The following is a 27,365-nucleotide window of genomic DNA, read 5'->3' as shown; positions in this document are numbered from 1 at the left end:
GAAAATGGCAGCCCCATGTCAACTTCCTCCCTTACAGTCCATGGCATATAGCACAGTTTCTTTCATGTTCTGATGCCCATTACTCTGCACATTTCCTCCAAACACACATACAAACACACACACACACACACACACACACACACACAGACTTTGACAGCATCAGCCAATGATGTGGAGCAAGGGTGGGGAAATAAACAATGCAGTGATGTTAGAGCACAAGATATTGTTGAACTGCATGTTATGGATAGGAAGGGCTGAACTGGGGTCATGGTAATATTTATTTCCTCATACTTATATCCTCCCCTTCCTCCCAGTGGCAGCACAGAGCAGCTGCTCATATAGCACAACAACAATAAAAAAAAAACTTACAAAACTTTAACAACAAACAGAAGATAGCAGTGTCAGTAAGAAGGTTTGTTAAACAAAAGGTTTTTTAGTTTGTTCCTAAATGAGGCCAACCAAATATTCATTAGGGAGGGGACCACCTCTAAAAAAGCTTTTCTTCATGCTGTTGCCCACCTAGCAGAAGCTTGAGTCAACAAACAGGGCATTCCTAGCAGGTCTTAATAGGGAGCTCCTGGAGACGGAGTTCTGCCTAGTACTTTGGTCCTAAGTTGTTTGGGGCTCAGAAATTCACAGACCACCACTGCAGAGATTTGAGGATTAGGGTAATTTGATCTTCCCTCACTACCCATTTTTTTAAAAATGGCATTCCGTACCAGCTGCCGTTTCCAGCTCATTTTCAAGGGCAGGCCCATGTAGAGTGCATTGCAGTAATCTATGTTGGAGGCTATTAGTTCATGGGTAACTGAAGCCAAGCTGTCCTGATCCAGGACTAGCTGATGGATGAGCTGGAGCTGGCCATTGCTGTGCTTCATCACTGAAGATATCTGAGTCTTCAGTGATAATTTAGGATCAAGAGTCGCCCCCAAGTTGTGAACCTGGGTTTTATGGGAGGCACTACACAATCAAGAACACGGTGTCAATTCCCAGATGTGGGAACTGCAGATCCACAGAACCTCTGTCTTGCTGGGATTCATTTTAAGATTTTTGGGCCTCTTTCTGCCCCAAACTGACACTAGATGCTGGTCCAGTACTTCAGCAGTCACTTGAAGTTGGGTGGTTCTGCTGTTGGAGAGCATTCTGGTTGATAATGCAATTCTTTCATTTTTGCTTTGTGATCTCTTAGCAAGTTTGCAATTACTGCTTTGCAAAGAGCTGTGTCTCAGAATATTAAAATACCTGGGCAACATGGGGTTTTATAAAATAGACAAGAAGTGAAATAGCTACTTTTCCAGCTGCAATGTTGGAGGCATACTGTGACCTGGATTGAGGCAGATATTAGATGAGAGTAGAAGACAGCATTTTCAGAAGTTTGTTCCTTTTGAGTTCAGAATATGCTTATCACTTTTCCTTACTTTAAGAAGTGCTTCTCCCACTTGAATGACACACAAAGAGTTGTTTATTTCATTTAACCCAAAGGATATGCAGAAAACACACACACACACACGTAAATATGGTAAATGTCAGGAGATGGCCTGAAATCTCTTTGTGATTCCTAATGATGTCTAATGATGAAATTTATCTGTGAATGATATCTGTTCTCCAAAGCAAATTAAATCCCCCTGTCCCCCCCCTCCAGAAAGCAAGCTTTGTGCTAATTAAAATGAGTTGTGATCAGCTATATATAGGGTGAAGAAGGGAGCCCCAGAATTTATTTTTCAGCTACTGTTTTGCTTTTGGGGAAACAGGCATTTAGTACAGTCAATTCTTAGAACTGAAACAAAGCTGGGGATCTCGTTATCTAAATGCCCGATTACCCAGCACAATCTATTAACTCCACCATTTTGCCTTGTTTTTCTGCACACTTTTAAAATATAGATATGGCTTCTCATATTCTCAGTGTTGCGCTTTCTGTATTTGCATACACATTCAACAGAAATGTCCCCATGGGATCTTGTTACTTTTCTCATTGCTAACTCTTTTGTAGTTCTGCTTATTCCACCACTTTCCCTTTTATCTTCCATAACCATATGTTTCACAAGCATACTGCTTTTCCCTGGTTTTGAAGAAGAGTGAAGTCGGGTTCTTGAACAGATTGTGCATTTTTGATGTGTCTGAAGGGTGCTTCACTCTATTGCATCTTGTCAGATGTACACCAAAGAGGTTTTAAGTGAAGACACATCTTCCTTACTCATTGCATCCGCAGGTGAATAAGCAAATGTGCACATACACTTGGTAAATGGCCAAACTAAATGTTATGGTAAATGTGTAGCAGCTGCCCCAGACACCATGCATCTAGTATCTCCCATTCCTGGAAAGGTTTTATATTTGGGAGGGGGGATGAGACAAACTAGAGCTGATAAGAAAAAATAGGTTGGCCACTAACCAGGACTGTCAGGATTTTCGCCCATACTAGAGCAGTAAACTTGAGTATGCTACTGTATGTACATTCAATGGGGATCTTTAGGCCCATATACGCTGTGACAGTAAACATGCAGTTGCTTCAGAAACTGGCTACTGAATCTTACTTTCTCCCTCTCCTTGCCAAAAGACTAGAACAATTTATATTGTGGTAGGTGTGACATCAATATACAGGTGTCCCCCCACTTATGCACGATCAACTCATGTCTGACCGTGTACGTCCCTGGCTCTTTAGAGCCTGTCAACTTCCTTCCCTCTCGCCTCATGGTTTTAAAATTAACTTTTATATCATTGCATTTTGTACGTTTTCCATTTCTAATTACACACATTACAAAGTAACTCAAGATTTAAATAAATATAGAAAGATAGAGAATTTCTCGTTACAAATCTTCAGACAACCCTGCTATTGATGTTAATTGCTTACAGTAATCTTTCAGATATCGTATAAATTTACTCCAGTCTTTTTGGAGTTTTTGATCTTGCTGGTTTCAGTTTTTTCCTGTCAGCTTTGCCAGTTCTTCGAAGTCCATCGTCTTCATCTGCTACTCTTCTTTTGTCGGTACTTCTTGTTGTTTCCATTTTGGGGCTAAGAGCATTCTTGCCGCAGCTGTTGCATACATAAACAGTCTTTTATCTTCCAGAGGCTCAGTGGGGCTTTGTTTGGGCTGCTCAGCCTCCCTGCCTAACAACTGATGTGTGGGGTAGTGCACTCTTCCACACGCCCTCCATCCTCCTGCCAGCCCCAGAGCTTCAATCCTAGTTGCGGATATCTTTGGATACAGTCCTTTTGGTATGCATTAAAGAGGGAGCAGTGGAAATAGCGTTGAGGGTGCTCCACACTTTACGTGATTTCACTTTGGCACGTGGGGCCCCGGAACGTAACCCCCATGTAACTGGGAGGATGCCTGTATTCGTGTTTTCCCACTCCTACCACTTCCATTAAGTGTCAGTGATGTGGAGCAAATTCTGATTATCAGGCCTGGAGAACCTATTCTATCAGGCCTGGAGAACCTATAAGCCTCCTGCTGCCATTGGATTCCAGCTCCCATCATCCTTAACCATTGACTACAGTGGCTGGGGCTGATGGGAGTTCAAGTCCAACAACATTTGGAGGGCCAAACGTTCCCCACCTCTAATTTAAGGGATTCATGTATCGCCTTCCATCAAAACAACAATGGAAAAGTTATAATTCTCATCTAGAGAGGCAGTGTTTATGCTCAGCTAAGAAGAAAAGCAATTGGGAGTATAACTCAGAAACATGAAAAGTATTTTGGAATTGGAAACAGTCACACCCACTATCATTTAAACTCCCAGAAGAATTGCAGTTCATTTTGCAACTATGCATATCAATACAGTATTGAAAAAAATACGGGGGGGGGGGATAAAATCCATTGAGGATGAGATGGTGCCAAGAACAATGAGTAGATTTGTGTGCTAGCATTTCTGGATGTTTTAATTTTATTTCTCCCTTCTGAGTCACCCAAATGTATCATTTAGCTGTCTCATTCTCACAGTGGCATCAAGATGCTTGGGTGGTTATAATTTTTTTCCTGTTAACATTTTGTTACTAGAAAGAAATGGTAATCCAATCAGCAGTATTTGCACACATCTTTGTAAGTCTTTTAAGACTTTATGAGATCCAAATGTCACTGATTTTCTTACGCTGGAGACTGATAGTTTTCAGAGAGAGATGAAAAAAGACATGAAAGTGGAAAAGAGGAACATGATTAACTAACTAGATCTGGAGACAGGCCTGATTTAAAAGGTTAGAATTCATGTAGTTTTGCTTAAGTGATTGTTTTATGATTGATTTAAATCATTGATTTAAAACATTTAAATGACTTAAATGACTTCAACCACTGAGTCAAATAAACAGTCTTCAACATTTTCAGATTCAGACATACCTTTAAGTAGGATGCAGGAGAATGTTAGTGAAAATGGTAGTGTAAATTGCTGGTGTTTGCTTATTCCCCCATATCTGGTACAGAAACCAGTCCAGTGAAAATGATTGGTATTCAGTCTGATTGTTGCTTTCAGTCTGCAAATGATACAAAGCTGATTACGTACCTCCCGACTTTGCATTGTGTTTCCATTGCACTGGATCATAGTGCATGTGGTCTATAGAAGGGAGTGGGAACCTTCTTTCCCTTGAGGGCCGCATTCCCTCAGGGTAATCTGCCAGAGGCTGTATGCTGGCAGTGGATGGGCTGAAGCCAGTGGTAGTCACTGCCAGAATCAAAATGGGGAGGGTGCGCCCATTTCCTCTCCTCTCTTTTTTGCCACCTTCTCCCCTCTTTAGCCCCTCTTACTTGGTCGCCAAGGTTGGGGCAAATTGCTATTGGCTGAGGTTTGTACTGCTCACTTGCAGAGGGCTTTCCCCCTACTCTTCTTTCCATTGCTCCATCTGTTATGGATCCCTGGGCCCTATTTTTCCCCTCCAGCCCCCCTCCCATCAGCACTGACTTAGTCTGAAGGAGGTTCCTCGCTCCTGGTCCAGAGAGGCTGGAGGTCCAACTCAGATCAAGCTTTGCAAATGATCTGATGTGTGCGGAGTGATGCAATGTTGTTGTTGTTTTAAGTGTTTTCCCTGAGTCCATTCTGACTTAAGCCAGGGAGGAGGGCTTGTCCACCACTATGTAGAATTATTTCCTCCTAATTTAAACACAAAAAAATAGTTTTTAAAGCACCTGAAATTTCAGATACATATACCAGTACTGTTTTGACCTGCTAATTTTGCAGTCTTTATTAGTTGCCAGATTCTGCAGATAAGGACTTTCACAATGTCACATTATGAATACTTAGTCCTAATCTTGTACATGGGAAGTTCTGTTATTTTCCTTCTATTATAAAAGTGATTGCTACTATCCATTATTGTAGTTCTTAGCTTCTGCTAATGTATGCAGCTGCCTCATTTAAACTTCATAATTATGGAGTATCCGAAGCATTAGATGTTATATTTTTCTATACAGCATAAGCTGATGTTCCTTAAAGACAATTATTTTTGCATGGATTTTGTTCTTAGTTTTTCTAAATTGCGTAAGGGAGGAGAAATATTTGTATCATCCGAGCACACTCTTTGAATCGTTAAATCTTTCATAACTGGACTGAGCATCCTTGAAGTGTAATTGACAATTAGTTTTATATTAAACTAAAACTTTTGTTTTTTTAAAGAAACCTTAAGATTAAAAGAAAGCTAATCTTCTAAATTAACCAGTGTTTAAAACCAATTCTACAAAAGGAAACATTAACGAAATGTAATAAAAACAGTAAATATTCATTTGATAAGAGCAATGAAAATCCCTTGCCCTTTGATTTCCGCTAATTCATTAATTGGATTACTGTAGACAGCCTTGCATACAAAAAGATTTCTGTGGCATAATTTTGCTCTGTTTACCTTCTCCCTCATGAATTAAAGGAGGGAACATCTTATAGATTCTTTTTATCTGTATTGCAGATATTTTGCTTTATTGTACATATATGAATTATGCCAGTTAAAAGTTCTGTGCATCACAAATCTCTAAAGAGGATTCTGGATGGATTAGAGAGGGGCAATTTTTGTCTGTCAGCCTCATCCCTGTGCAGATGGAACATTCTAGATCTCTTTAACCGTGAGCAAGAGTTTGCAAAGATCCACCCACAAGCTTCCTTCTTCCTGCTTTCTCACCGGAAAACTTCCTCTTCTCTTCATGGTTTGCTTTAAACATTCTGTAATATTACGTTGCCATTGGTGCTAAATGTGGTTAACACTATTGGGATTCCTCATAATCAAGGCTATAATTATAGAGCACAAATCTGGTAAGCATGCATCATGACTTTGCTGATGCATATGAAATGCCATAGAATACAACACCAATCCTGGCCCAACTGCACTGGCTGCCAATTAGTTTCTGGGCCCAATTCAAAGCGCTGGTTTTGACCTATAAAGCCTTAAACGGCTAAGGACTGCAACACCTCAATGACTGCTTTTCTCTGTATGAACTGACCAGGACCCCGTCATCATCATCGGAAGCCCTTTGTGTGCCCCCTCCATGAGAGGTCTGAGGAGTGGCAACACAAGAACGAGCCTTTTCTGTGGTGGCTCCCCACTTGTGGAATGCTCTCCCCAGGGAGGCTTGCTTGGCGCCCTTGTTACATATCTTTGGGTACTGGGCAAAATATTTTCTCTTCTCACAGACCTTTGGCTAATTAAACAATTTATGGTCTTTTAAACTGTGTTTGTGGGGGTTATTGTTTGTTACTATGTTATGTGTTTTGTGTTTTCGTATTGTAAACTGTCCTGTGGTCCTCGGATGAAGGGCAGAATAGAAATTCAAAAAATGAAAATAAGTACATAAACAGGATACAGTAAATTGTAGATAGCAGAATTAGTGGGAGAGGAGGGAAGGAAAGAAGCTGATAGCATGCTTCAGATCCTCTCATTTTGGGCAGCAGATCAAGAGCATCACTTCTGCACCAATTCAGATCTCACACATGCATCTTCTCTCTCTCTCTCTCTCTCTCTCTCTCTCTCTCTCTCTCACACACACACACACACACACACACACACAGAGAGAGAGAGAGAAAGAGACCGACTTTCTGGATTGAAAAATACTGATTTATAAGTCAGTTTGTTATCCTTGAAGAAATTAATGTGAAACATTCAGATAATCAGAAGAATTTGCCTATGCCTGGTTTAAAACACCTGTCAGCTGCTCCCATCATGGCTAGTGGTCGCGGTGATGGGAGCAATGGCCAGAGTGTTCCCTGACCTTCCAGAAGAATTTCACTCTTTTGCAAAGTCACAACCTCCCTTAGAAAAATAATCGTCATAGGTATAAAGGTAAAGGGACCCCTGACCATTAGGTCCAGTCGTGGCCGACTCTGGGGTTGTGGCACTCATCTCGCTTTATTGGCCGAGGGAGCCGGCGTACAGCTTCCGGGTCATGTGGCCAGCATGACTAAGCCGCTTCTGGCGAACCAGAGCAGCATGGAAACACCGTTTACCTTCCTGCCGGAGCGGTACCTATTTATCTACTTGCACTTTGATGTGCTTTCAAACTGCTAGGTTGGCAGGAACAGGGACGGAGCAACAGGAGCTCACCCCATTGCGGGGATTCGAACCGCCGACCTTCTGATTGGCAAGTCCTAGGCTCTGTGGTTTAACCCACAGCGCCACCCGCGTCCTTGTCATAGGTATATATGTGTGTTATTGGAATCTCTTGCAGTGGTTACTGTCATGAAAAAGCATTCACCAGGAAGTGGGGAATCTTAAACTTCCTTCTGTTGTTTTTGTGCTTTGGGCCTGTAGCAGTATTGAAGGGAGTATCTAAGAAAGTTGCTGTTCTTTAAATTTGCAGTCCATGTAGGAAAAGGAAGAGTTTTATTTGGAGTACAATTTGCATCAGTTTTGACAAGAATATTAAGTAGTTTAAGGTTAAATCCAGAGCATATCTAATTGGGGTTGCACTCATTATTCACATATAACTTACCCAACAACACAACTCTGAGCTCTGATGAATGTTGTTCACTTAAATAGCAAATAGCAAGGAATTATTCCTACTAATTGTGCATACTGCTGTAACAAATGCTATATTGCATACCCATTTGCAGGATAATGCTAAGTCACTGGTGTATACTATATGTTGCAGTATGGTACACAATTAGCAGGAATAGCTGCAGACCTACTTGAATTATTTTTTCAGAAGAATAAAAAAATGAAAGATTAAAGAATAGAAGAGAAATGAAATGCGTATGGAAATTAACACAAGGTCACTTATCTGAAACATCTGGATATCTATGGAGAATGCAGTTTTGTTTTGTTTTTAAAGTTGACTTTAATGTTATAGGTGGCTGTCTTTTAAGTAACCTTTCCCAATCTGGTATTGCCTCATTGGTTCCTAATTGGTGAACTGTGGAGCCCAGGGGGTCTGCATAACCCACCCAGGAAGTCCGTGGTACCATTCACATAACAAAAACTAACATAGAAATATCAACGTTTTCAAAAGTAGGTGGTCCATGGCTTAGCTTTTGAAAAACAGGAGGTCTGCAGTACTTGGCTAATTGGGAACCACGGCTTTAGATGTTTTAGTTTAAAACAGGCATAGGCAAACTCAGCTTTCCAGATGTTTTGGGACTACAATTCCCATCATCCCTGACCACTAGTCCTGTTAGCTAGGGATCATGGGGGTTGTAGTCCCAAAACATCTGGAGGGCCAAGTTTGCCTATGCCTGGTTTAAAACACCTATCAGCTGTATCCATCATGGTCAGGGGTGATGGGAGCAATGGGCAGAGTGTTCCCTGACCTTCCAGATCAAAATGAATGGATAAAAGACGATTCTGTGCATGCCCAGAGTGTTCAGTTCACTTGCTCTGTGGCTCAGTTTCCTGACGGCTCTGTGGTGCTTGGTTAATGGGAGCCAGCGTGCACTTCAATTAAGAGATTTGTGCTGTGCTTGGTGTATTCTTCAGCGCCCTGCTGAGGCAGCCTCCTGCCTCACACGGAGTACAAAATTCTCTGCCACAGGGTGTGTTGATAGCCTGCAACATTGTTTAATTTAAAAGGGATTAGACAAATTAATGAAAGGATGAGGCTATCAGTGGCTACTGTTCACGGTAACTCTGTGCTACCTCCAGGATCTGACGCAGCATGCCTCTGAATACCAGTTACTGAGGAACTACAATGGATGAGGGCCATTGCCTTCATGTCTGGTTTGTGGGCTTCCTAGAGGCCAATGGTGACTCCTAACTGGTCACTGTGGGGACTTGATAGTATTTGATTTCACCCAGCAGGGCTCTTCTTAAGCTCTTAAATGCTGCTGTGTATGCATAGTGGAGAACTGAGTTGGACTTTCTGACATATCCAGGCCACGCCTTCTAACTGGGCAATAGTCAATAGTTTGGGATTCGACCTCAGATTGCCTGAGCCAGCTATTGCTTCACCCCCCCCCCTTTCCCCCTACCAATTCTACAAGATCACAAGTCTGGGATGCCATTGTTTTGATGACTTTTTGGTGTACTTTCCCTTGCTTCAGAGATATTTCCAAGGTGGAAGATTTCTTTACCTTTTACTGCGGTTATCTCAAACACCTTGCCCCCCCTTTTTTTACAGATAGCGTGCAATGTGTTTCTGTTATCTTATTTTTAATTGAGGGAAGTTAATTTCCAACAGTAAATGAAGGTTTGAAATTCTTACATGATCCTGATAGTTTTCCAGTGTGTACCCCTTTTCCTCCCCCATTGCAGTTCCTTCAGTGGATACCATTATTCCTTCAAACTGTTTTTGTTTTTTGTTTTTATAGAACAGAGAAATTCTGTAATCAAAGAACAAGCTGTTAGACAACATTTTTTTTTGGGGGGGGGTTGTGTGTGTAACTTGTGGATTTATCTTTTGACAACCCCCCCCCCCCGGGTGTGGATTAAGTATCTTTGCATATTTTTAGAGATAGAAGGATTCCCCCCTCCCTGTTGTTTCACTGAGAATACTTAAATTATGTCTATTCTGGCAAACAATCAGCTGTGATTTGCTTCATGCAAATATATGTGTGCGTACCTTTGATGTCTGACATAACCAGAATTGGATATCTCTATCCTCAGGCTGAAGCAGCTGCACACAAAACTTATTTTTCAAAAGCTTTGTATAAATTGACCATTCTTCCCTCGTCTTTAACACTGTGTGGTGTTTTTGCTTTCACAAATATCTGCTGGGGATTTTGAGATAAATCAGAACCTCTCGTCTTTAGTCAGTTTTGAGAACACTATTGTAGGCTAATGGTGGACAGGCCATAAATACCGCTTGACTCATGCTCCTTTATTAAATTGATATTGACTCTGTCACTGGACCACCCCATTCTCCATCCCTCCATAAAAATGTCCAGCTGACTTAGCCTCTTATTTCCTGCCTTTATTGCCTTTTCAGTGAAATAAGTCTGCTTTTGAGTACCTTGCTTAATACTGTGTCCCCACCCTCCCTTATATTAAACTCTTTCTCATGTGGCCCTCAATCCCCCCCCCCCGCACTTTAGCAGACTATTTGGGGAAGGGCCATAGCTCAAGAATAGAGCACATGACTCATGTCCTGCAAAATTGTAACCTGGAGTTGCATAGAAGTTGAGAGAATAGAAGAATCTTGCAGATTTTTGGGGAGAGCAAGAGTTCCTACAGAATATAGAAAAATAAAACATTGAAATAACGTGGCACAAGGTGTTATGTCTTAAGCTCTTTCATCACGGCATCTATTCCAAACATCATTAATTGTGCTGTGCTTGTTAGTACTTGGATAACAATGAACTCCACACCTCAAGGTGACACAAAATGTATGGTAACATATGTTAGGCAGCTTCAGCAAAACCTGTATAAAAAAAGAGTGACCAACTCTCTTTCAGTTTAAATCCCCACACAAAATTTCCTTGCACCTGGAGTTCTTACTTGGCACAGATAATGTAGCGAAGCTGCTACTGATAAGCCTGAATGAGAGGGTAATTTAGCAAAAGTGATTCAAGTGTGGGTAGAAGATTAAACTAACAGAAAAATAATGTTCTCCAGGTCCAGTTATAACCAATACTAATGTTATCTCATAACAGAATATCACAGTTTCCCATAATTTTGAGTTGTAGAGATTTTATTTCAATAGAACTGCATTTCCCCCTAAGAAATGCTTCATCTGAATCTCCTGAGCCATCTTGAGTAAATTTGATAACCATGAGGCTGAAAGCATCCTTTGGGAATATTGTACCAGGCCACTGGGATAGGCGTTCATCTGTGGTGCGTCTGAGAAACAGTTTATGAGCAGATTCAGATAGGTCACCGTGTTGGTCTGATGCAGTTGAAATATATATAAAAATAAAGAAGTTGTCCAGTAGCACCTTTGTTGTTGTTGTTGTTTAGTCGTGTCCGACTCTTCGTGACCCCATGGACCAGAGCACGCTAGGCACTCCTGTCTTCAACTGCCTCCTGCAGTTTGGTCAAACTCATGCTGGTAGCTTCGAGAACACTGTCCAACCATCTCGTCCTCTGTCGTCCCCTTCTCCTTGTGCCCTCAATCTTTCCCAACATCAGGGTCTTTTCCAGGGAGTCTTCTCTTCTCATGAGGTGGCCAAAGTATTGGAGCCTCAACTTCACGATCTGTCCTTCCAGTGAGCACTCAGAGACCAACTAAGTTTGTTCTTGGTATAAGCTTTCGTTTATGAGCACTTAGCCAATATTCAAAGGAGAGAAACACGAAAGCACAGATGTAGAAGGCACACCCATGTAATTGGATAGCATTGTTTTTGTTGGCATCTGTCTGTCTTGGGAAACAATGGAAGAGTGCGCCTTTGGGGGTGAAGTCAAACTGTTGGAGAGTTACAGTGCCTGCTGCAGCTAAAGCATTGTACTGGATGGTACAGTGCATGTTCTCGTGGAAGGACACAACCCTCTTGTGGAACTCAAGTGGGTATCGTATCTTGTTGAACAGTGTGAAGAGTCCTTTTTGGCTGATGAGGTCAAAGACCTATTGATATAAGAATTAGAGGCCTCAGGTGTATACTTTGAGTATAATATGATTTTAGATGTTTTAAATGTGTTGTTTTAATTCTATTTAACCTCTTAGATTGAAAGGTCTGCTCTCAGTGTCTTTTCTAGGAGCCTGCATTTTACAACCCCTGTGCTCTCTGTCCCATAAACAACAAGGCTGATCTATCCCTAGGAATGCTTGGGGTGGAATAAACAGATGGCTCAAATGGCCTCCAGGATGTTGTTCCAGGGCTCTCATGAATTCACACCAGGATGCTAAGGATTTCTGATTAACTGCTGCAGCCAATCAGAAGCCGTGTCCTGGCTCCTGAACTGTTTCGGGAATCGAACAGACTCCCGGAGTGGATTAAGTTCAGGAACCAAGGTTCCACTTTATTGCAATAAAAATACTGGGTCCCTATCTGGATTCTGGGCCTGCCTCTTTATTCCTTGGTTCCATGTTTTTCTTTAATTTTCCCTCGCCTCGATATTGAATCAGAGGAGTGAGGAGCAAATTCTCATGGCACTATGAAGGCGATGTACAAGGGGCACCTGCAGCTGGTGCAGTGAGAAATTCTGCCACAGATAGAACAATATACAGGTGAAATAGACAGGGTGGGGGTGAAGAAGAAACCAAGAGCATGAAGTCAAGGGAGAGAGGTAGAGGTAGCATGCAATTGTGCTTTCTTATATACGGGTCTTATGGAAGTGGCCATCCGCTGGGACTGAAAACTCAGAACAAAGAGGTGCCAGGAGATTCAAGCTGTGGTCTATCACGGAGATAAGAAAAGCAATAAAGACAACAAGCATTGCGGCAAATGGGTTGTTGGATTCTATCATTAAAGCACACCTTACTTAGCTGATAATTAATATATCAAATCAGATATGCTGTTTGCAGGAGTGCCAACTTCTTACACAGCTGTATATGCTAGATAATGAAACATTCAAACGAGCACAACAAAAATAAAATGAATGGTGCATCCTATCTGAAAAAGGAGGGATTTTGACTAGCAAAGGAACATCAGTGTACACTTAACTATACCGTATTTTTCGCCCTATAGGACGCACTTTTCCCCCTCCAAAAATGAAGGGGAAATCTGGGTGCGTCCTATAGGGCGAATGCAGGCTTTCGCTGAAGCTTGGAGAGCGAGAGGGGTCGGTGCGCACCGACCCCACTCGCTCTCCAGGCTTCAGGAAGACATCCGCAGCGTCGGGAGCCCTCCAGGAGGTCCCAGCAGCGCTCCCCACGCTGCGGATAGCAGCCTGCAGTCTGGCGCGAGGGGCGCCCTGAAGCAGAGCGCCCCTCGCGCCAGGCAGACATCCGCAGCATGGGGAACGCTGCAGGAGGTCCCAGCAGCGCTCCCCACGCTGCGGATAGCAGCCTGCAGCCTGGCGCGAGGGGTGCCCTGAAGCAGAGCGCCCCTCGCGCCAGGCAGACATCTGCCAGCCCCACAAGCTGGGGGGACAGCAGGAAGGCGCATCGCCGCCATCCCGCTGTTCCTCGACCTGGTTAGGTTTCCCCGACCTGCTTTTTTGGGGGAAAATAAAGGAAAAATTTTTTTCCTTTATTTCCCCCCCAAAAAACTAGGTGCGTCCTATGGGACGGAGCGTCCTATGGGACGAAAAATACGGTAATTTCATACAATTTTTGCTTTCCTTGCTTATGTTTCTTGGATAGTACAGTAATGACTTTCTCAAATTAAAAAAAGGAGGCTGGACTGTAGTTATTTGCTAGGATAAGTCACTCTTTTCAAACCTCTGTGTTTTTGTTTCAGACTGATTAGATCCTTCAAAGAGAGAGATCAATTTGGGCTGGGGTAGATTTTTTTTGGGGGGGGGGGTGTGCTTGAAAGTGGAAAGTATGCTTCAACTGTCTCGAACCTCTCAAGTTTATCAGATATTCAAAACAAACAAACAACTCCTTAGAAACAGTATACCGGTACCTGTTTGTTCTCCCCTGATTCTAGAGGGACCCCAGAACGTTTGGAAGGTGGTAGCTCCCGTTGTCCAAGATATTCCCCCCCCCCCCGACCTCTCTCAGAAGAAGAAGAAGAAGAAGAAGAAGAAGAGTTTGGATTTGATACCCCGCCTTTCACTCCTCTTCAGGAGTCTCAAAGCGGCTAACATTCTCCTTTCCCTTCCTCCCCCACAACAAACACTCTGTGAGGTGAGTGGGGCTGAGAGACTTCAAAGAGGTGTGACTGGCCCAAGGTCACCCAGCAGCTGCATGTGGAGGAGCGGAGACGCGAACCCGGTTCCCCAGATTACGAGACTACCTCTCTTAACCACTACACCACACTGGTTCAGGTGAGACAGGGCAAGTGTGCTCCTTCTCCTCAACAGATAAAATTTCCAGTGCATATACAGTGGCACCTCGGGTTAAGAACTTAATTCGTTCTGGAGGTCCGTTCTTAACCTGAAACTGTTCTTAACCTGAGGTACCACTTTAGCTAATGGGGCCTCCCGCTGCTGCCGCACCACTGCCACGTGATTTCTGTTCTCATCCTGAAGCAAAGTTCTTAACCCGAGGTACTATTTCTGGGTTAGCGGAGTCTGTAACTTGAAGCGTCTGTAACCCGAGGTACCACTGTACCCCAGTGTCTAAAGAAAGAGAAAAGCCCACAGTGACTGAGCATTGTTCAGTGTTAGCATTTCATGAAAAGGAAAGTTTGTGTTGCATTTGTGTCTTGAGAATCTTTCAGGCAGCCTTTTTATTTTAGTGCCATGTTCAAAACTTAATCCTTTAAATCCTTTCCTGTGCTGCCAGTTTTATTAATATTTGTTTCTGAAGTAGTCATATGGACAAGAAAATGAAAGCTGTTACTGCTCCAGTATCAATTAAAGCCACATATGTTTACTATCCCCAGTACAAAACTAGTTCACTCCCATTGTGATACAGTAGAATTGTCATTGTTAGGCACATAGGTAATCAAGCAGCATCTACCAGTATGCTCAATAAGTCTAGTTGGTGGGGTGGGAGAGCTGGGGGGGGGGGGTTGCACCTGGCAACCAATGTGCTGCTTTGGTTTCAGATACTACATGGGTAAAGGTAAAGGGACTCCTGACCATTAGGTCCAGTCGTGACTGACTCTGGGGTTGCAGCACTCATCTCGCTTTATTGGCTGAGGGAGCCGGCATACAGCTTCTGGGTCATGTGGCCAGCATGACTAAGCCGCTTCTGGCGAACCAGAGCAGTGCACGGAAACGCTGTTTACCTTCCCGCTGGAGCGGTACCTATTTATCTACTTGCACTTTGATGTGCTTTCAAACTGCTAGGTTGGCAGGAGCAGGGACCGAACAACGGGAGCTCACCCTGTCATGGGGATTCGAACCGCCGACCTTCTGATCGGCAAGCCTTAGGCTCTGTGGTTTAACCCACATTGCCACCTGCGTCCCTTAGTACGTGGGTAGACAAGTCTAAAAAGCTCAGGGCACAAATTTTCAGCACCCTCTAGCATCCATGGTTGCTCATATGCCAGAAGTAATGTATTTAGCGTTAACTCTGGAAATGTATACTTGATTCTGACCAAACTAAGCCTCCTAGAGCAAAATATGCATCAGTATGACCCCCCATATCATAGAATTATAGATTCCCAAGGGTCATCTGGTCCATCCCTGAAAATATGATCATAAAACCTTCATCCCCCCTTTAATCAATGATATGAGACTCTGTTTGTGTCCTGGGATTTTTACACTCGTCTACCCATGTGCTATCTGAAACCAAAGTGGTGCATTGGTTGCCAGATGAGATGGCATTTTTTCCAGCCCTCGCACCCCAGTATAGCTCCCACTACAAGACACAACAAAGTACACTGATATCTGAATGTTTTAAAAGTCACAAAATCCCCTTTTAGATCTTCAGAATGATAAACGACTTCTTTCTTTTCCTTCTTTACCTTTTCACTAGAAATAGGAAAAGGGGAAGGGCCTTAGTTTAGTGGAAGAAGAAGATTCCGGGCTCAATTGTATGTAGTGTTCCTGGAGCCATTTTGCACATTTAATTTGCAGGTGCAGGCCTGGACCTAAGTTTATTCCTGTGGCATGGCTGGATCATTCCAGAAAGATGGAGATGACAGGCTGGTATTGCTGTTGGTACGAAGCCAAGGAATCGCTCACTTGGAGGGTGTACAGCCTGGTTAGACTTTTTCAGTGTTAGGCCCCTAATGGCCCATGTTACCCAGTCCCAGCATTCCCCTTTACCTTCAAGCCTGCAGACTCTCTAAGGAAGGTCTAAGATGATCTTCTGCTATCACAACCAATTTTCCACACTCCAGCAATGGAAGATGGACTTTGCATCTCCTCTAGTCACCAGATAACACTATACTATACATTTTGAATTCAATCAAATCTTTTACCTGGACGCTATCCAAACCTAAATCCTGGCTTTGCAGTATTCAAAACCCACCACATTTCTCTTCTGCTCTCTGCCTATCCCAGGAACCTATGTGTTTTGTTTAAGGTTTGAAGCCATTTTAATTTCTCAAGGATGGGGAGGATCTATTGCTTCTTCATGCCAGAACACGATACTTTTAGCACATGGGAGGAGCTTAGTCGGCCTGTAACCTCTGTCTTGGAACTGAATCTACAAGCTGACCCCATAAAGCTTGCCATATTTTCTGCACATGCTTTAGAGGCAAATTGGGCTTGTCAGCCTGGGAAGCTAGTTCATCTAGATCAAGGAAAACTCTGATCCTAAACCTCCGCTGCCTTTCAGGACATCTTCGGCAGAAGAAAAGGCTAAGGAGTAACCTACACAAATCCAGAGTGGAGTCCCTAAGACAGTTGGATGGCACCTTGTACGCCTCCTTCCGGCAACTGCAGCAGCCAAGCTGCTGCCCAGTGTATTGCTCTGATTTCCTTTGTACCACATCAGTGAGGCCAAGAAGGGAGTCTTGCTGTCTAGGAAGCCCAGGACCCACACATACTTCCCAGGCTTGCGCACCAGGGAGGTCACTTTGGTGCTGCTAACGCAGCAAAAACAATGTGGTTTGACTTCACCCCGGAGGTGCATGCCATTGTGTCTTGAGACAAACCAATGCCAACAACAACTTTTGTGACATTCTGGTTGGTTCCAATAAAGATATTGCCCAACTGTGGATTTTGAAGTTTTAAATATTTATTTTAGTTGGTTAGAACTCTGCTGAATTCTGAAACACGATTAATTTGTCACAGACGAAGTTGGCTGACTTAATTGCTTTTCACGGATGATCATGACGTGTGCTCATAAAGCAAACCAGATTATTTTCTGTGAAAGGAACAGCAAGAGCTCAAAGTTTGAGGGGTTCTGTTTGTTTGCTTTTGGTACAAAGAGTACATTTCAGTTCTTCTAGGTTAAAATTGTGAACCTTCATTCTCCCGCAAAAGAAAATTAACGATGGACGGATATTGACCTTAGTCTCTTGAAATGCTTTACTATTCTTGCATTGCAGAAGCAGTTGCTAAAATGATCACTGATAATTTTGTCTTTACTTAGGAAAACAATTGATATCTCTTCATGTACTCCATAACTTGAATCAAAGCAGGTTTTGTTCAGAGCACTTTTTAAACATCATCTTCGTTTCTGAAAGTGTATGTAAATCTGCTGTTGGATATTTGCTGCAGGGATTATATATTAAAGACACAAGAGCTGTGTGTCCCGTTGATAGGAATTGCCTCCTGACAGAACTGTATTTACTTGTAATTTTGTGCTCAAAAAAGGAACACCACTATGTTGACCAAATAGTTCTGTATACAGTATTCTTAAATATATCTTTAAATGTATTGGTTTTCAGAAATACTGTCTTGAGCTTTGCTGCAATGGGAATCCTTCCTTTGCTGCTAGGAAAATGTGAAAAACCCTAGAAACAAGTAAGGGAAGCCTTTGTTTGGTTCCTAAAATGCCCACACTGGCTGAGTTTCCAGGTGCTGGTGTAGTTAGGAGATGCAACATGGCCTTCTCCCATGTAGGCCCAGCTCCCTGATGACACAGGGAAGAGCCATGCTTCACTGTCTTCTATATTACTAGCATAATGCAATGACTGCCCAAAGCCCATCCAAATTAAAGTTAGGATGAGAGAATATCTGTGACTCTCGTCTTCCTCTACCACTACTAGATAGTGGAGCTGATGTCAGTTGTCCCAACTGCTCATCCAGCCATGCTTTAGGGCTCATCTACATCTAACTGTGGGAAAAGCTGGGAGTTTGTGTACGGCCAAACACAGCAGGGATGAGCAGATAAATAGGGGTGGAGTATGGGTGTGGAGAAGACTCTTTTTAAAATGAATTTACTAGACAAAGTGCTTGATTTTGATACAATGTATCAGTACGGGGAACATGTAAGGGTTGTAATACAGTTGTACCTTGGTTCCCAAATGGCTTGGCTCCTGAACAAATTGGCTCCCGAATGCCACAAACCCGGATGTAAGTGTTCCGGTTTGCAAACGTTTTTGGGAAGCCGAATGTCCGTTTTGGCTGTCGACATTGTTTCCGGGGCCAGTCAGGCAATCAGAAGCTGAGCCTTGGTTTGCGAACGTTTTGGAAGTTGAACGGACTTCCAGAACGGATTGAGTTTGGGAACCAAGGTACCACTGTACTACATATCTGTTGTTGACTAACAGTTGGCTGGCCTGGGGAAAACTGGGTTCTTTAAATACTGAGGAAATTGTAAAATTACACTTTTGATTGGCTTGTGGGTAGGAATTATTGAGCACTCATTGGGCAGGAAAAGTGGCCTGATGTAGGGGAGAATTCTATGCCACTCAAATAAGATTTATTATTACTATTACTATTTTATTTATTAAATTTATATACAGCCCTATACCAGCAGGTCTCAGGGCAGTTCAGAATGGTTGAAGGATAGGCTGGTTGGGACATAAATAGGCCTGTTCTGCTAGTGTTGAGAGAGACTGGAAGCAGAGATGAAGAAGAGGGAAAGAAGAGGGCTCAGGTGAAGAAAAAAATCTGAAGAAGACGGTGGAAGCCTGGATCTGAAGCGGAACAGGTGGAATAAAGGCAGAGCTAAAGCTGAAGACTGGCAGTGAAGCCATTAAGGGCATTAATCTTTGAGGAGAATTCTGCAAGCAGTTTCCGGAGTTGATGTGAGTAAGAATTGTCTACAGACCTGGTTCAAAAGAAACCAGCCGGCATCAACTACGTAGTGATGAGATGAACTGGGGAAGGGGGGCTAAAGGTAATGGAGAGTTAGGTTTTAAGTAGGTTTTAGTTGGGTTTTAACTAGGTTTTACCAGCCGGCTTTCTGTAACCCTCTGTAACCATCAGCAACCTTACTGCAGCAAATACAAGTAAATCTTCAAGAAACAGTAACAAATGGAAGTACAGGTGAAGCTCGAAAAATTAGAATATTGTGGAAAAGTTCATTTATTTCAGTAATTACTGAAATAAATGAACTTATTAAATTACTGATCTTACTGAACTTATTAAATTACTGAAATAAATGAACTTTCCCACAATATTCTCATTTTTTGAGTTTTACCTGTACAGCGTGCAATTCACCTTACCATACCTTTATAATTTATAAAGAATATTTTCTTACTTTAATTTCATTGTAAAAGCATGTCGGGCTGGCACACCTACTGGGATATAATTAAAGGTGTTGGTAAACAATAAAGTGCAGGCATTTGGTTGTAGTAGTAGGAAGGTGAACCAGCAGTTGTGAATAAAAGCTGGTTTCCCCCCTATAAAAAACAGGTGGACCTCACTGCAATGGGTATGAAAGAAGCAGAGCAAAAAACATACTTAAGGAAGAAAAAAGGGGGAAGAAAGGGGATTACAGGGAGATAGAAGGCGAAAGGGGGAAAGTGGGTGGATTTTCACAAGGGTGGTGCTGCAGAGAGAGCATGCCATGGGACAGAAAGGTGGGTTATAGAAGACTGTGAGTTAAAAGAAAAAATCAAGCTAAAATTGTAGCAAAATATGCTTTTTCACAGTTAATGTTATGATACAGATTTTTTGAGTTATTAAAAATGTAGAAGTGTTTTGAGTTGTGCACCTTGGGATATATGGTATAACTGAGTATTTCTTTTAGCTTTTTTTGTAATACCTTCGCCTCTGCGGACTTTTTTTTTTTTTAAAAAAAAGTTATTACAAGAAATGTGTGTTATATTTTCCTGTCTCCTGCAAACAGATGGGTGGACTGGACTAATGTCCGAACTTGATATGTAGAGTTGCGTCATGAATGTGCTTCCCAGATTTTATTGGTCTATCTTAATCTGCACAAGAGGTGTCCAATTACAAAGGATCCAACAAACAGAACATTTCAAACATGTGTTTTTTATGTTCAATCCCACATATTGCAGAAGAAAGACTTGGATCTGTTTGTAGTCTCCCAAAAAAAATTCAGACGCTAAAAAACACATCACATTCCTATTCTTTTACTCACTGCCCCCAGTCTCATTCTGTAAATGACAAAGCACTGCCTGCCATTTAAATTGTACATTTATTTCACAGTTAGCTGTTTCTGTCCACCCACACCTTGTGCACAAAACTGAGTTCCTTTTAATCCTGCATTCTAGTTTGGCAGCCTTATTTTTGTAACATTCAGTTTTTATCAAATGGTTTTATAGCATTCGCGGGGACCGTGGCTTCCGTTCCCACAAATATAGTCACAGGGTTTGTGCTAATTATTTCAAACTTGGAAGTAAAGAATTAGAAACTAATTTTTTAAAACCAAGTTTTGTTATGCGCTTTGTCTGCTTTTAAACTTAATGTTCCTGACCATATTCTGCACTGTTCTATCCACACGGCTTAAGTTAACTTTTTCTTGCATGAAGGTAATAGCTTTCTTGGTTGTGCCTCTGGTTGGAAAATAATAGTAGGTGGCGAAGTAGCCACTTAGTGCGAGCTATGAGAGCTCTTTGACAGTGCAATGGACTCCCTTAGAAGTTGGCAGGCTCTCCTTCCTTGGAGGCTTTTAACTGAAGGTTGGATGGCCGTATGTTGTAGATGCTTTAGCTGAGATTCCTGCATTGCAGAAGGTTGGACTGGGTGACCCTTGGAGACCCTTCCAACTCTACAATTCTATGAGTCGAATTGATGCTTTTGAATTATGGTGCTGGAGGAGACTCTTGAGAGTCCCATGGACTGCAAGAAGATCAAACCTATCCATTCTGAAGGAAATCAGCCCTGAGTGCTCACTGGAAGGACAGATCCTGAAGCTGAGGCTCCAATATGTTGGCCACCTCATTAGAAGAGAAGACTCCCTGGAAAAGACCCTGATGTTGGGAAAGATGGGGGGCACAAGGAGAAGGGGATGACGGAGGACGCGATGGTTGGACAGTGTTCTCGAAGCTACTAACATGAGTTTGACCAAACTGTGGGAGGCAGTGGAAGACAGGAGTGCCTGGCGTGCTCTGGTCCATGGGGTCATGAAGAGTCAGACACGACTAAACAACAACAACAATGATCTTCGGGTGTCCACTATCAACAGAGCCCATTCCCTTTCATTTATGCAATTAGCAGCATCTGATTTTACTGTACAGGAGAGCTAGAAAATTACAAAAAATCACGGAGGATAAAGCTATCAGTGGCTACTAGTCACAGTGACTATGTTCTGCCTCCATTGTTGAAGGCAGTATGTCTCTGAACTCCAATTCTTGGGATTCACAAATGGGAAAACAAACTCCTGCTATACTCAGGTCATACTTTCTGACTTCCCTTAGGCATTTGGTCAGTGTTAGAAACTGAAATATGAAAGCTAAGAACTAAATGGCACCTTAAACCTCGGTTACTGGCACAACAACAGAATGTCTAGCCACACTTTTTGTAACAAGAATACAAAGCTGAAAATGAATGAACTGCAGCTAAAATGCTATGTTCATTTTTCACATGGTCTAGTCCTTTCCCTGCCCACCCCCCTAATACTCTTAATAGGGTCTCTTTTTCCAGTCTTCAGAGAGTATCTAGAAGTGGGGAGGCAGAAAAAGGTCCTCCTTTCCTTCTACTCTGCAGTTTTAATCTGAAATCTTAGGTGCAGCACTGCGCCCAGTGCTCAGTAACTGCTCACTTTAATGAAATTCCCTGTTGCAAAACGCGCCTAGATCAGTGGGAGTTTTGAACACTAAATCTGATGGGCCACTGTGAGAACAGTACATTGAACTGGGACCTTGCTGGTGAAATGCAAGTAATAAATTTAATAATAATAGCAATAAGAAGATGGGCTATTTGTATGTTTTATGTTCTAACGGGGGATCACAATTTGTTTCTCTCTAACAAGCCACAATTGTTGTTGTTGTTGTTTTGTCGTGTCCGACTCTTTGTGACCCCATGGAGCAGAGCACGCCAGGCACTCCTGTCTTCCACTGCCTCCTGCAGCTTGGTCAAACCCATGTTAGTAGCTTCGAGAACACTGTCCAACCATCTTGTCCTCTGTCGTCCCCTTCTCCTTGTGCCCTCCTTCTTCCCCAACATCAGGGTCTTTTCCAGGGAGTCTTCTCTTCTCATGAGGTGGCCAAAGTATTGGAGCCTCAGCTTCACGATCTGTCCTTCCAGTGAGCACTCAGGGCTGATTTGCTTCAGAATGGAGAGGTTTGATCTTCTTGCAGTCCATGGGACTTTCAAGAGTCTCCTCCAGCACCATAATTCAAAAGCATCAAAAACAAGCCACAATTGTTAGCCAATCTAAAACTTTAGTTCGTTATTGACTTGTTGATTGTGGCTTGTTCAGGAGCAACAAACTATGATCCCTCTGATTATGATGTAATGTGATTTGATAGCTTCCTGCTTTGTTTTTCCAGCTGCTGCCAGGAAGAGAGTGAAAAAGCTGGAAAGCTGATCTTATCAGTACATGCAAATGTGGCCAATGGCAGAATGCTTTAAAGCTGGCTTTCAGTAGTGTTGACATCTGATAATGGAGGAACTGTGTAAAATTCCTAAAGATTTCCTGCTTCTTGAATTCTGTAGTTGGTAGTCTGTTAACCTATTATATTTGGATTATCTCTTAATCCTTAACTTCTGTTATAATCAGGATGCATACTGCTTAGTCAGCATTCCATGTTAGCTGCTTTCCAAGAACTCATGGAATCATTACCTTGACATATCTCCTTGTTTCCCGAACAAAGAAATTCTAGTAAGTCTATTAAAAAAACAACTGTTTTATTGACTTGAGGCCATGGCCTTATACATCACTCTGTCCTCTTTTGATCTGTTCCCCTCAGTTTACATTTGTGAGGCATTACTCAGGTGGTCACGTGTTTGCTATATGCAAGAACAGACTGTAACTTCAAACTCTGTGCTTGAGACGGTTAATCCAGCACACTGACAAAATGAAATTTCCTGGTGATAGCTTCCCAAAAAATGGGGAGCTGAGACAACAAGAAAAGTCTTGAGAGGATTACTCAACACTTCTACAGCATATGAACATTTCTGTATTGTTAGGAAATGAATCCTGTATTGGGAAAAGCAGTTCACAGTGATACTGATGACAACTGAAATGAAACATTGAATCTTTAGTATGCTAGCAGATAAGCTTTCACACAGCTATTGTCAGCGACCATCTTCTTCAAAGTGAATGTGGCTGCCTCTGAAAAACGCCCTCCAAATGTTTGAAATACCTCGGGTTAAGTACTTAATTCGTTCCGGAGGTCCGTACTTAACCTGAAACTGTTCTTAACCTGAAGCACCACTTTAGCTAATGGGGCCTCCTGCTACCGCCGCACCACCAGAGCACAATTTCTATTCTCAGCCTAAAGCAAAGTTCTTAACCTGAAGCACTATTTCTGGGTTAGCGGAGTCTGTAACCTGAAGTGTATGTAACACGAGGTACCACTGTACTGTGTAGCAGTAAATAAGATGCCGAACGTAAGAGCCTGCTAGATCAGGCCAATGCTCCATCTAGTCCAGCATCTTGTTCTCACAGTGGCCAACCAGATGCCTGTAGGAATCCCACAAGTGGAAGTAGATAGAGAAAAACACTCTCTCCTCCTGTGGTTTCCAGCAGCTGGTATTCAGAAACATTACAGCATGGGTAGGCAAACTAAGGCCTGGGGGACGGATCCAGCCCAATCGCCTTCTAAATCTGACCCATGGATGGTCCGGGAATCAGCGTGTTTTTACATGAGTAGCATGGGTAACGTGTCCTTTTATTGAAAATGCATCTCTGGGTTATTTGTGGGGCCTGTTTGGTGTTTTTACATGAGTAGAATGTGTGCTTTTATTTAAAACGCATCTCTGGGTTATTTGTGGGGCATAGGAATTCGTTCATTTCCCCCCCCTTCAAAATATAGTCCGGCCCCCCACAAGGTCTGAGGGACAGTGGACTGGCCCCCTGCTGAAAAAGTTTGCAGACCCCTGCATTACAGCCTCCAACCGTGGAGGCAGAACATAGCCATCATGGCTAGTAGCCACTGATGGCCAACTTCTCCATGAATTTGCCTACTCTTCTTTTAAAGCCACCCAGGTTGGTGGCCATCACTGCCTGCCATGAGAACGAATGCCATAGTTTAATTTTGTGCTACATGAAGAAGCACTTCCTTTTATCTATCCTGAATTCTTTGACATTTTGCTTCCTTGGATATCCCCGAGTTCTAGTGGAGAAAAGCCTTTCTGTATCCACTTTCTCCATGTTATAAACTTCTGTCACATCATCATTTGTGGCTTAGGGCCCTTGTATCTATGGGACTGCCTCTCCTGGTATGCCCTGCAGAGGACCTTAAGGTCCATGAATAATCATAGTTTAGAGGCTCTGGGCCCTAAGGAAGTCAGACTATCCTCCACCAGGGCCAGGGCCTTGTCAGTGATGGCTCCGACCTGGTGGAATGCTCTGTCCCATGAGACTAGGGCCCTTCACGATTTAACCTCCTTCTGTCGGGCCTGTAAGACAGAGCTATTCTGCCTGGCCTTTAATATGAATTCAGCCTGATCTTTTCTTTCCCTTCTCTCCCCTCCCCCTCCCCTTTTATGAAGATCACCCACTCTGAGACCCCACAGCTAATTCTCCCCTGACCACCTCACTGGCTGAAGTAGGACCAATTCAGCCAGCTAGCCCTGGGGATTATTTAACTGATTTTTTATTTTTGAATTTTATTGTTATTCATGTTTTTATACTATATTTTATGCTGTGTTTATAATTAAGTGTTTTAAAGTGTTTTAAATTGGTTGTTAGCCACCCTGAGCCCAGTTTTTGAACCAGGAAGGGCGGGGAATGAATAAATAAATAAATAAATAAATAAATAAATAAATATTATTATTAATCTCTCACTTGTCTTTTCTCCAAACTAAAAAGGCCTTGTGTTGAATGCAGTAATCTAGAGGATTCTTTTGAACTGCGGAATAGTAGAATCATCTCTCTACTGCCCTGGTGGGAACCAGATATGATATCTTATTTGATATTATCCCAGGTGTTCTGTGGTTGTGTGTGTTTTAATTTAGGGTATGGGGATTAAAAAAGGGGCTGGGAGAATGCGTCAATTAGGTCTCTGAATCTGTGTCTATGGATGAAGCTCTTATGTAAGATGGCACCCATTGTTGGTTGGAGAAAACAAGCTTGAGAAAAGGCTTGAGCTGGGTAAACCAATGGCCTGCCTTGGTATAATACAGCTTTATGTGCTTACGCACATTTTTAAGGTGACGATGCTAAATTTCTACCAGTGTTCTGTTTATTTTAGGAAGGGGTAGTTCAGACTTAGCATTTTTATCTATGCGCTTGTGTAAGAAACACTTCATAAACATCTCAAGGAAGTGTTGGAAGTTGCCATTATAGTTGAAATGTGTCTCTTGACAATTTCCTAGAAACCCCTTTGAGGTTTTTTGATTTAGTCCCAAAAGCGTTTTTGCACATCATGAAATATGCCTTTGAGCTTCTCTGGCAATATTCCTGCACATGTGTGAACACTGCTAATGCAGAATAAAAAGGGGGAGGGAATTGATTTTTAATTGATGTGCTCGTTCTCCAGCCTGCTGGTTTTGCATTCATAGTGCAGAGATGGTTGTTTTGTTTTTGTTTGCATTTCCAATATTGTGTTTCACATCTGGAAATCCTTTTGACGTAGTTGGTATAATCAAATATCAGAATTTAAGATCAGAAATGTTTCTATTGTCTAGTGCAAATGTATCATCTCATGATGTCTGCGACCACAGGGGCTGTAGAGGAGGAGGGGAAGGATTCAAACCAGCTAATCACCACTGCCAGCAAGTTTTTGATCATTATTCTCTGGCTGCCTCCGCTAAGGAGGCCCTTTAACTTCTGGAACTTTACTTGCTGATCCAGACTTTCTGTACTGGATAGTGTGGGTATTTAACTAGGCCTCCTGCAAAGGTTAAACCAAAACGATTAGCTTTTACTATAAGACAGCAGTTTACTAATCAGTTTTTTATAAAGTTATTTTTTAAGATGAAAATAAATAAATAAATAAGGCAGTTTGAACAGTTAACCATAAAAGCAAATGAAAAAATAGCAGAAAAAACCCCCACATTCATTTAAATCTAATCTAGATGTTTTGCATTTCTCCTCGTTCAGCTTTTGGTTCCGCTGCAGCCAGTGATGGATTTACATATAAGCTAAACAAGCTATAGCTTAGGGCCCCACTCCCTTGGGGCCCCCCCAAAAAAATTAAAGGAGGAAAAAAACTGGGTGTACATTTCCAAAACATAAGATAAAAAACAAATAAAATAAACCCTATATACAGCAGCAGTATGTATTAATAATTAACTCACTATTAATGTACTTCTTAATTGTATTTCACCGTTAATATATTTCTTCTTAATTGTATTTCACTATTAATATACTTCTTCTTAATTGTATTTCAGTTCAACAATTACTTTGATAAAATACATATTTTGCTATGTGCCAATGACTTTAGATACATATGAGGTCCATAAATTGCCATATAGCATATATTCAACACACAAAAAACCAGCGACAATTTGTTGTTGACAAAGGATAGCTGGACATATAAAGGGCCCCATTACCTTCAATAGCTTAGGACCTCATCAAACCTAAAAGTAGCCCTGACTGCAGCCCTTTCATTCTTGGCTCCCCCCCCCTTCTGATTTCAACTTGTTCTTCCTCATCTCTGACTCGAACATCTGTATTTACATGCATTATTTCTACTCCCCCTCTCAACCTCTTACCCAGTAAGAAGGGCACTAGAGTTCCATTTCGGTTTCTGAATTCCACAAATTGGTTGTGTTTCTTCCTTCTCCCTTTTAGATCTTTGGCTTTGTTTCCCCTTTAGGCTTCAGTTTCCTGGGCTGAACGTTTAAATCTCCTGTTTGACCTTCTGAACCTCCCGGGGAGAAACAGCCTCTAAAATAGAAAGCTGCAGTTCTGCAACTCCCCATAATACAAAAATGGCTGAAAACATTCCATTCCTTCACACTCTCTTAGCCACGATTGTTTTATCGGGAGCGTCTTGTAGGCTTGCGTTTTCCTTCCTCCTCAGCCCTGCACAAATTGTCTCTTTAGAGTTAATTGTGATGTGGTGACATGTCTGTTCTTAGGGTAATGCTAACTAAACATGGTTAGCTTTATCTGTGATTT

The 27,365-nt window shown here is 42.3% G+C and overlaps 1 protein-coding gene and 1 long non-coding RNA gene across 9 annotated transcripts in view; one reads left to right on the top strand and one right to left on the bottom strand.

The window, feature by feature from the left end:
- Positions 1 to 27,365, top strand: part of CEP128 (centrosomal protein 128) — a 176,195-nt gene that overhangs the window by 72,432 nt on the left and 76,398 nt on the right. The window lies entirely within an intron of this gene.
- On the bottom strand, positions 268 to 27,260 carry LOC310681440. Its single transcript, XR_014513277.1, has 4 exons — positions 26,957 to 27,260; positions 9,597 to 9,714; positions 4,329 to 4,462; positions 268 to 4,094 (listed from the first exon to the last, which is right to left on the bottom strand). It is a non-coding gene; the product is annotated as an uncharacterized lncRNA (long non-coding RNA).

This window comes from Podarcis tiliguerta, assembly GCF_965153285.1.
Source record: "Podarcis tiliguerta genome assembly, chromosome: 1".
NCBI lineage: Eukaryota > Metazoa > Chordata > Lepidosauria > Squamata > Lacertidae > Podarcis > Podarcis tiliguerta.
Note: the sequence above shows the minus strand (reverse complement) of the source record. Positions and strands in the feature narration are given on the sequence as shown.